This window comes from Triticum aestivum, chromosome 3A, assembly GCF_018294505.1.
Source record: "Triticum aestivum cultivar Chinese Spring chromosome 3A, IWGSC CS RefSeq v2.1, whole genome shotgun sequence".
NCBI classification, from domain to species: domain Eukaryota; kingdom Viridiplantae; phylum Streptophyta; class Magnoliopsida; order Poales; family Poaceae; genus Triticum; species Triticum aestivum.
The window spans coordinates 517,593,090-517,603,333 of record NC_057800.1 but is presented as its reverse complement, the minus strand read 5'-3'; the positions used below and the strand labels follow the sequence as shown (position 1 = coordinate 517,603,333).

Genomic DNA, 10,244 nt, shown 5'->3' with positions numbered 1-10,244 from the left:
CAGAGTTACCAGTGCATTCTTATTTGAGAAATAGCATGCGAAGTACTCGGACATCCATGATGGTGCAAGTGTCGCTTTTTTCGGGAAACTTACTAAGGACATAGAGTTCCAGCTGTTTATAAGGAATGTATTTGGCCCTTCTTAGAAGGGAAACTAGCTTGCAAACTTTATGGTCCAACTATCATTGAAATACCAACTGATATGTTACGAAATCTTCAACTTATATTCTTTAGGAACTTCATTTAAGTTGTACTGACCTCATGAGATTTCAATCTATGTTTCATAGTTTATACTCCTCACTATCATAAATTCATAGACTCAAAAGTTTGTTGTATATGTTTATTACTCGAGCATTGCAATACACTGCACTCGGATGATTTTGTCCACAGAAAATTTGAAGCTCCATGATTCGGCAAGAGGATTTGTGCAAGAAATCATGTACATCTTAAAGTTTTGCATCTCAAATTTGGTACCTGTGTTGAACAGGAGGAAGCCTAGAATTCGCTTCACAGACGGAACTCGTCAATATAGAAGAGTAACACCTAGATAGAATCAAATCTGGTTAGAGAAGCCAATTGTGCCTTCTTCCCGAGTGCCAAATGTAGATGACTAATGCTGATGACACCACTCGCTTCATTGTTTTTAAATATCACATGTGCAACACAATGATGCAAAGCGAATTTCATGGAGGGGAGGGGGGGGGGATAAGACGTATTTGTGTGGTTGAAGGAGCACATGTAAGTACATATTTTGGTGAGGGTGGAAATTGAAATGCATGCTTGGAGAAACATAGTCATAAGCATGTGATGTACAAACTCCATATAATGATATTATGATATGTGTTTTCATAGATAATTTTATTTTTCAGGGCAACGCACGGTCATTCAACTAGATTTAGCTTCCTTAGATTAGGAATAGATCTAGAAGAAGGTGACGTAGTAGGGTTTTTTTGTATCGTCCGAGACAACGAAACAATGACATGGAAGCTACATGCAAAATTAAGGGGCAATAGATTGAGAGGGTGAATGATGTATGGACAGAGAAGGTGATGAACGACAAGTTTAATGGGAAAGGGCGGCTAGAGGGGTGTGTCATGTTTGTAAGAATAGAGATAAGAATATGCTTGCATTTGTGTTGTGGTTGAACATTGCGTGCAATATGCTCGTTTCTGGGAAGGAAAATGAGCATTGTTTACACAATTTCATTTGTTGGCCCGGGGCAACGCACGGGCATTCTACTAGTTAGACATAGTTATCTCTACTCCTAATGGAGCAGTTGGTAGTCTCCGCCAGTCAATTTTCGTCCCACCATTTTCGTCCGGTTTTTTTCGTAGGTTAACCTTTGTAGATTTTTTTCCGTTGTTTTTTTCGTCTGGTTTTCTTTCATATCTCAGGCCGAACGTAAGAAAACAGTCAACCAGGCTCATCAGATCTCGATCTGCTTCATCTCTCAAAGGACGCCCCAGCCCCGAGAGGAGCCACCGCCGCCGCCGCCGGGGAACGAGAGGAGCCGCCGCCTCCAGGTCACCACTGCCCTCGCCCTCGCATCCATACCTTCGCCGTCGCCCTCGCGCTCGCGGATCCCTGAAATGCCGCCGATCCGAGACGAGCCGCCGCCGCCGAGGAACGAGACGAGCTGCCGGCGCCGAGGAACGAGACGAGCTAGGGTTCCATACGCCGCCGCCGGTATCTCGCCCCCTCACCATGTATGCATCTCTCCTTTCCATCCCCATCTGAGACCGAAACCTACTCACGCCTCTCCTTGTTCGCCCACGCCATTGCGGTCCCAACCACGAACGCCGACGCCGGCTGTAGCCGTCACGCCGCCAGCCATCCATGCCTCGTAGCCGTCGCAGCCGGTGCTTCCCCACCGAACGAGCGCCAAGGAGAAACACCGCTGTCTTTCTACATGGTGGCCTCTCCCCTCGATCCCCTCCATCGCCTCCGCCGCCGCCGAGGTACGAGGTCGCCTCCATCTTGTTCCTTCCCTGGCCACGCCCCTCCCAATTTCTTCCCCTCATCCAGCTAGGGTTCTCACCCGCCGCCGCTTCCCTGCTGCTACCCGCCACCGGATGCCCTCCACGGACACCACCACCATGATGGCGGAATGAAGAGCAAGAGGGGTCATCGAGGATGGGTGCCGTCGTGAGGTTGCTGGTGCCCGTGTGCGGTGATGGCATTGTGGCGGAAGAAGGTCTTCTTCCTGGGGAGCCGCTACCAGCCTCCGTCTCCACCCGCGGCCACACTAAAAAGACAGGTACGCCGCCGCGCCCTCGACATATTCCCTACTGCACGTATGGTCAAGCATGTATCGCTTATCTTGCCCCATGTATCGCTTATCTTGCCCCATACGGCCTTGGCAGATCTCAATACTTGCTTGCTAATGTGCATGTGTGGATGTTGCTGGTTGCTGCTGCTGTGCACGTCTGCTTGGTGTGCCCCTGCTGTTTTGTGTTCTCACCACCACATCCACGACAAATAAAATTTCTTAGTTTTCTTAGAATGGTGTGTGTCATGATCTTCATGCCCGGCAGGGTTTAAATTACGCCTGTGGACAACGGGATTTTGATGTCCAGTTAAACTATCACTTGGTTGTGCATATGCACTATCTATTAAACCGACAATCGTTGTTTTCAGGTTCAGGTTCGATATGCTAGGGCTGAAGTACGCTCCTGAGTTAAAGAAAGACCTCGAGAGACTCTGTAGGTACGGTGCTATTGTTAGTGTGTTGTTGTCAGTACTACTCCAATACTTTGGTGTGGGGTTGCATAGTACTCCAATACTTTAGTGTGGGGTAGTACAAAATGTATTCGTGGTGGGAAAGCATCAGTCGTTCGTATTTGCAGAATATGGAAATCAACAAATATTACCATTAAGAAAGCATGCATGTTATAGTGAATACTTAGTATACCAGTCATATTTTCTTGTCAACATGCACCTATTTGGAGGCTTATCCGATATTATTGCAATCTGGTAGAACTAACATATACTACTTTACTGGAGCTAGCACCTCATGCATAGTTATTGTATCAACCAGAAAGAAACTTCTGATCTACCATTCTACAGAACCAAATTGTATAGTGAGTAATTGAAGTGAAGTTGTTTTGGGCACCCAAAGATAATTCTGTTTGTATATTCCTGCCACTTGTACGGTTACAAGAAGCTAAATGTTGTTTTTCTTTTTTATGTTCTATAAATTATTTCCATGGTTATCTCCGATACAGTTTTAAAATGACCTTTTTGGACCAATTATATTAGCTCAAGTAGCCATTTAGTTGAGTTCAAGTTCAGATTTGGCTGCCATCTTAGTTCAGTTCAGTTAGGAGCAACATTTAGCATTCTAGCTGTATGATATGATGTCTACACATTTCCCTGTTCTCTTTTTGTGTAATGTAATTCCAGACTCTTTAGGTTAACCACTGCCACTAATTCTCTAATGGATATGCCATGTGCATAGGAAGGGTGCACCCGTTTTTCCTTATCTTCATCTGAATTAAATCCGTCCAGTGTGTATGCAGGAACTAAAGACATGTATTAGAGAATGAAGCATCAATCCTCTTCTTGCTTATTGTTTGTCAAATGCTATATTAAAGCACTGTATCAATTCCATTGTTATTTACACGAAGGGACGGATTAGGACCTGTGGGATCATGGCTCTTTCAGCTTGAACGTAAGCCTCTCCGGCTGTTCCATTTACATAATAATATCTTCATTTGACAATTATGTTTATTTTTCATCCTTTTTCAGAGTATTTGTGATGTATCCTTCACTTACCGTGCCACGGGGTTATCACGGATATTGGTGGAGGACTTGGTGGACTAGCGCAAAATGGAAATCTAGAAAGAAGTGAAACTAATCAGCTATGGTTCTCCTGGAGTATTTGTGCAACCAGCAGGCCGCCCATGAGAAATATGATGTTCTTTATGCATTTAAAAAACTACTAAAGGGAAAGTTGTGAATGTGTAAGTTTTGCACTAGTAGATTCTGAAATATGTTGTTTATGCTTTTAAAAGATATACAATTCTTGAACCTTTTCAGAATTATGTAATCATCCCCTCAAACTCAGTGTATTGCAGAGCGTATGCGTCAGAGGCCAGTCGGCAGAGGTGCATGCAGGTTTGTGCTTGAGGGTGCACGCGAGCCGGCGGCTACAGGCAGAGGGTGCGGCCTGTGTGTGCGTGTTGTGGTCGCCTGATTTGATTGTAAATCGTGTAGAGCAAAGGCGGCTTCTGTGGCGCCGGAGCAACAATTTCAGTGAGCACATGGACTTGATGCAGGGAGGGTCGTCGAAGAGAAGGACGGCGGCCCGGCCTACACATGATGGAACACACATTGCCGACGATGCGGTGCCAGGCCTGGAGAAGAGATCCCGAGGTATGCATGAAGCCTTCTTAGTTAGTTTTTTAGTTGAGCGACTGCATAACTGAAGAATTTTGTGTGTGTAGTCTTTCAAAGTTGATTCAGACATAGCCTTACAATTCAAGAGCAACGGTGTCTGAACTTTTCAAAATTATATCAATTATTGTACTGTTTTTGGATTGTTGACGAGATATGTAGATTTGTGATATTGATTGCAATGAAATTTGGTTCAGTTATTCAGTGTTTAGACATACAAGATACTATACTATAGCTTAGGATTAAAAAATTGGTCACTTTGTTTCATTCTAGAATGCCCGCTGTAGTACTGCTTTGCCACTATCTGCGTGATATCCCTGGCAATATTTCTGGAAAGCATTACAAACTATATAAGTTTTGCCTTCACTGCTTGCCTTGCCTGTGCAGTTTCCATTCTTCTGCAACGACAGGGAGTATGTTATCGGCCGCGGGGTCTAGGCATCTAGAAAGACGTACTACTGCGCTAATAAGGTATCTGATGAAATAGTACAACTTTATATGTCAGGGTTCCTTTACGACAGGGAGTATGTTATCGGTCACGTGATTGCTTTTACAGCCATTTTCAGGGTTCCTTTACTACTGTACATGAGATGGAAACTCTTGCTATTTTTGTTCCATGTTCCCATTTGCAAATTTTCATCACGTGGTTGCTTTTACAGCCATTGCCGCTTTGTCCATATTTGGTTATGATGCACTGCATTCTATATCCATCAGTGCCAAGCATATTTCTCCTTTCTATCTGTAGTTCCTCGCACTAGATAAGCGAAGGACGATGCATACTATGATCCCTCCCTCTCTCTCTCTCTATATATATATATATATATCTAAATTCATGGTAGCAAGAATCACTACGTACTGATACTAATTAAACTATACCTTTCAGGTGTTTGATGAAATGCCCTCCGTCCGGAAATACTTGTCATCAAAATGAATAAAAGGAGATCACAATGTTGGACACGACCACCTAAGAACGAAATATTTTTAGTTGGAATACTATTTTAATGATCAATCACAATGTTGGACGCGACCACCTACTTATTCCCGAGACTTTAAGTCTTTGGTGGCTTAAGCACAATATGCCCGGCATATGTTCTACATCTGCGGCATGTAATGACCCTACTGGCATTTCAAGAGGTCTGTAAATACAACACTCTTCCAAAGTATTTCCAAGTAAGTGTTCACCTCGTGAGATTTATTAAATGTTTTAGATATCTCGCTTGTGAATGCTCATCGGTAGCTAATATCCTGAGTATTTTGATAACGGGTTTAGATCTGGACAGTTATTGAGCCTGCATTGATGAAATCGTTGACAAAGAAGGAACTGAAATGAGGTTATTGAGGCTGCATTTAAGAATCTTGGTTGATGAGCTGATATCTGACCAAAAGCTCAAGAACTAGAAGCAAGCCTGACATCCTTTTTCTGTAATCGGTATATTCTCGGTAGCAAGCCTGTCATCCTTTTGTATCCACATGAGGCTTAGGGGCCGTTTGGATTAGCACCAACGCCGACCCTATCAATTTTTAGGTGGTCCCCTGCAATTTGGACCCTGTTTGGACCATCGCCAAAATATTGGCTCGCCCTGGCTCGCCCCGAAGGCTCAGTGTTACTTCTGCCAACTCGTGGGCGCATCGAGGGCGCCGAAATCGGTCGCCAAAAAAGTTGGTGAGCACGTTCCTCGCTGGCTGATACGAGGTTCTCGTGTTAGTTTTTCTTAATCTCGTATAGTTCGAAAAATCTTGGTGTCTACTATGCTTTTCAGAAAGGTGAGTGCATTTGTGAAGCTTCCTGCAGAGTTTCACATGATGAGTAGGTAAATGTGCTGCTTGTGCGTTTACCAAGTAGTTATATAGGAGAGCACACAAGCAATAGACTACATAGCTTGTGCTAATTTCCATGATAAGTTTTATCGCATATGAACAAGTTATATTGTCAGTTAAGTTATTATTAGAAATTGAGTTGCTTATCGTCGAGTAAAAGACTTTCCTTTAGAGTATTTATAGTTTTATACTAATACTTTATCAAGGTGATATGCTGAAGATTTGTGATTATTACAGTATGTCCTTTACATTGCTTTGTCCAACAGAGGCATTTCTATTTTTCTATCCTCAGAAGAAAAAAACAGTAAAAAGAAGATAGAGCTCGTTTAGTTTGTTTCTACAAATCTTCAACAACACGTTTATAACAATATCACCAGCCTAAATGCTTGTTACTTACAATATTTTTAATTCAGTTGACCTCTGGAATGCAGATTATTGAAGGTTGTTTCTGAAGTTGTGATTGACTGGAACCAAAGGAAAGTTGGGGACTTTTTTGGTGTGAATTGCTTGGATTAAGTGGGAGTGAAGATGTTCTTTCTGTCTATATCTGGTTCTATTATTGGCAAATTTGTGCCTTCGAGATTGCTGCGGGTGTTTGTGTTCTCGAGCTGAAAATTTAGATTATTACCATGTTTGGTCTCCTGAATATAAATCATGATTCTTTTCATCTCAATTGCAGACCAACAGACCTTTCCGTCCTCATATTCCCCGGATTCGTTTTCTGCGATCGAGCGCCCGAGCGGTTGCATCTCGACGGCAGGTGCGCGTTCCATTTCAGTAGTTATACTTCAGTCCAGAAGTTTTTTGGGCTCTCTAACTTTTTTGAGTGGTTTTTCCAGTTCCCTTTACAACCGAGTTAGCTTTATACTATGAGCAGTGAGCAAGTCATGTATAAAGCAAAAACAAAATATTGGTCTGCTATCAAATGGTACATTTATTTGAACTCTAAAGGCAGGTTCAGGGTCTCATGAAGAGGGCATGTGTTTGTATTAGGTGAGATCTGAACTGATTCTGACCAATGTGAAATTAATTTTGTTGTTGATGGATCTGCAATTATTTATGTGCACAGAAGTGCCGTAGTTGAGAAGCCTGAGAAGAATATATCACTTAGGTACAGATTCGAGCTAGGGTTTTTCATTTTGTCCTTCCAATCCATTTATCATGCGATAATTTGCCCATAAAAGACATACATGATGGTCGTCGTTGGACATACTATATTTGTTTACTTCTACCCATAAATTTAAAGTCCTGAACATGTATATTACACATCTCTTGCAGGATATATTAATATTAAACTATGTGTGCGTTCCACTGCATTCATCTATTTAAGGCATGATATTTGTAAGCTTGGTTCAGGCTGCCACACATCTATCTATATAATGCACAATATTTCTATGCTTGGTTCAGGTTGTTTCCGACAACCATTGGCAATCTGTCCCTATGTCATTCCTCTTATATATACATAAGAACTGTCTACACAGATCAGAGTGTGTGTATGAGGGTCGTTTCCATTTGTGTTCTGTTCCCTTTATTGTTTTATCAATGTAAAACCCTTGACAAATTATCCATTCCTTTTTCACAGATCAGAAGGTTTTGCAGTTGAAAAGCTTATAGGTTTGAGCACCCCAAACAACGGGGTGGGCCCTTTGACCTGTGGTGGGTTCTGCTGGTACCAAGAGAAGGAGGTTCCTTTTAACCTGCAGGAGCTCTGCCAATGGCAGCGTGCTTTCCTTGACAATGATGTGGTACTGCACGTACGCAACATGCAGCGAGTGAAATCGGCGTAAGAGGGCATCTTGCAAGCAGCACCAAATCCTATATTATGGGACCGAGTGAGTATCTCAAAGAAGAAATAATTTTTTTGATGTAGGAATATGTGTAGGCTGATTATGCTTTGATGTATAGATCGCAGTAGCACTTAGGTAAAATATAAGTTCTTAGCTAGTTCAATAGTACTTTTGTCGAACAAAGCTCAATTGACATTACGCTAAAACCTTGAGAATACCTGAGGGGACAAGGCAAGTGTTGTTTGTAATGACTTGTGTTATGATATTGCAAAATAGATTAGACGGAAAAGTACATAGCATTGCCATGGAATATTTAATACTTTTAGATCTGCCTGTTCATATGATGGCATCCACAAAATCCTTTCTACCATGTGGGTGTGTTTGTGTTAGAGTTGTTTCACACAAGTAGTCAAATTATTTTCTATGTGTATGCTTCTCCTTTTATCAACTTATGAGAAATTATATTAATGGGACATGCTTTATTTGCAAGATATAGATGTCTTAACTTGATAAAAGGACTTTATATCGAATGTGTTTGTGCGACTGAAGATGAGGCATGCTTTATTTGAAAAATTATATTGAGTGTGTTTGTGCGACTGGAGATGGAGGATGGCTTGTGCTCTCGCTTGTGTGGTTATCACGGTGCTCCGGCCATTATGAAGATGTGTTGTGGCGGCGATAATGTGTTCCAACTTGGACGGCGTTGCCCCCATTGTGGTGTACGGAGCTAGAGATGTGTAGTGCTATGGATGAAAGTCATGTGCAGCTTACCGGCACAGACGCATGTGGGTGTCGTTCCACTTCTTGGAGGCGTCGTCGAGGTGTGTCGGCATCTTTCCCCTCACATTGGTGTTTGGTGGTTGTCTTCGGGCGAAAGCCTAGGTTCTCATAAATAATGTTCAACAAACTGGAATTCATTTAGCAACCGATTTTTATGCTCCGTTTGAACTCATCTATCTATCTATCTATACCTCTCTCTCTCTCTCTCTATATATATATATAGGGTCGCGCTATTCGTCATACTGAGTGAGGAATAGTTATTCTTCACCCCCTCTCTATTTTGACATCAATGCATCATAATTTTACGTTCCGTAAGTTATGTCTTATTTCTGACGTAAAAAGAGACCGTAAGAAAATATATAATCGTCATAAAAAAAGTTTATGTTATGTAAAATTACAAACATAAAAACATAGTGTAAAATACACATAAACTGCAAATTTTCTTATCTTATGATCTATATTTTTATTTTTATGCGAAATTTTACATAATGAATCAATAGGAATGTAACTATTTGAATTCCAAACGTAATTTAATTATGAAATGATCGTAAGATTACCTCGGGTGAAGAATAACTTATTCTGCACTCTGGGTGATAAATAGTATCACTATATATATATACTTATACTAATTAGAGACTTCCTAGAAATTCCCAAGTTAATCAATAATTAGGAGTCTTTGATCAGGTGGGACCAAATTATTACTGTGTAGATCTCTCATGAATCTCTCCCCAAAAGAAAAAAAATCTTATAGATATTTCCCTGACGATTGAAATTTCTCAATGTCTCGTGCGTTGAAAAAGTCTCACGTATCTCTCTCCCACAACCCCATTCAATTTCAGAAAACAATATAAACAATCTCTCACGTATCTCTCTCCAAATAAGAAAAAACTCTCACGTATATCTCTCCGCACGTGTAAAGAAGTCTTACGTACACATCTCTCCCACAACCACACTCAAACAATTTGGAAAAAAAATCCACCACACGATCCTAATGCATAATTTTTTCCTCCTCTAATTAAAGCAATTTCTATCTCTTTTGGGAAAAAAACTAAATCTACTCCACGGTCTCTTCCTCATTAGTACTCCATGATATCTTTCTCCATATTTCATGGACTCTTCCTATTCTCCATTGGACTTTCCTCATGTGGAAAATAATTCCATCCATGGCTTCTTCCTCTTCTCCATGATCTCTCTTTCTGTCTCCGCCAATGAAAAACAAATGCATAGCCTCTCTGAAGCTGAACAAGGTAGGTTTGGAAATTGATTCCATGTGCTTAAGGAGATTATCACCCTTATCCATTCCCCTTCGATGCCGGCGAGGTGGTCGGGCGGGAGCTCGGCTTTGTAGCGACGCGGCTCGAGGAAATATAAGTTGTGGTGGCAAATATAATACACATAATCCATATTGTTTATGCACTAGCGTGTGTGCGTGTGAAATAGATGAATTATGATCCCGTACCCAATA

General features: G+C 41.6%; 1 long non-coding RNA gene across 34 annotated transcripts; it reads left to right on the top strand.

Moving 5' to 3' along the window:
• The first annotated feature begins 1,420 nt into the window (after positions 1–1,420).
• On the top strand, positions 1,421–8,697 carry LOC123061952 (uncharacterized). 34 transcript variants are annotated; one of them, XR_006429442.1, is made up of 12 exons: positions 1,421–1,685; positions 1,815–1,957; positions 2,113–2,256; positions 2,637–2,705; positions 3,518–3,669; positions 3,747–3,961; positions 4,066–4,373; positions 4,782–4,865; positions 5,278–6,057; positions 6,644–6,972; positions 7,052–7,205; positions 7,795–8,324. It is a non-coding gene; the product is annotated as an uncharacterized lncRNA (long non-coding RNA). The 34 variants fall into 34 exon arrangements; XR_006429438.1 differs by having other exon boundaries at positions 2,029–2,256; XR_006429427.1 differs by having other exon boundaries at positions 2,025–2,256.
• The last annotated feature ends 1,547 nt before the right edge of the window (positions 8,698–10,244 follow it).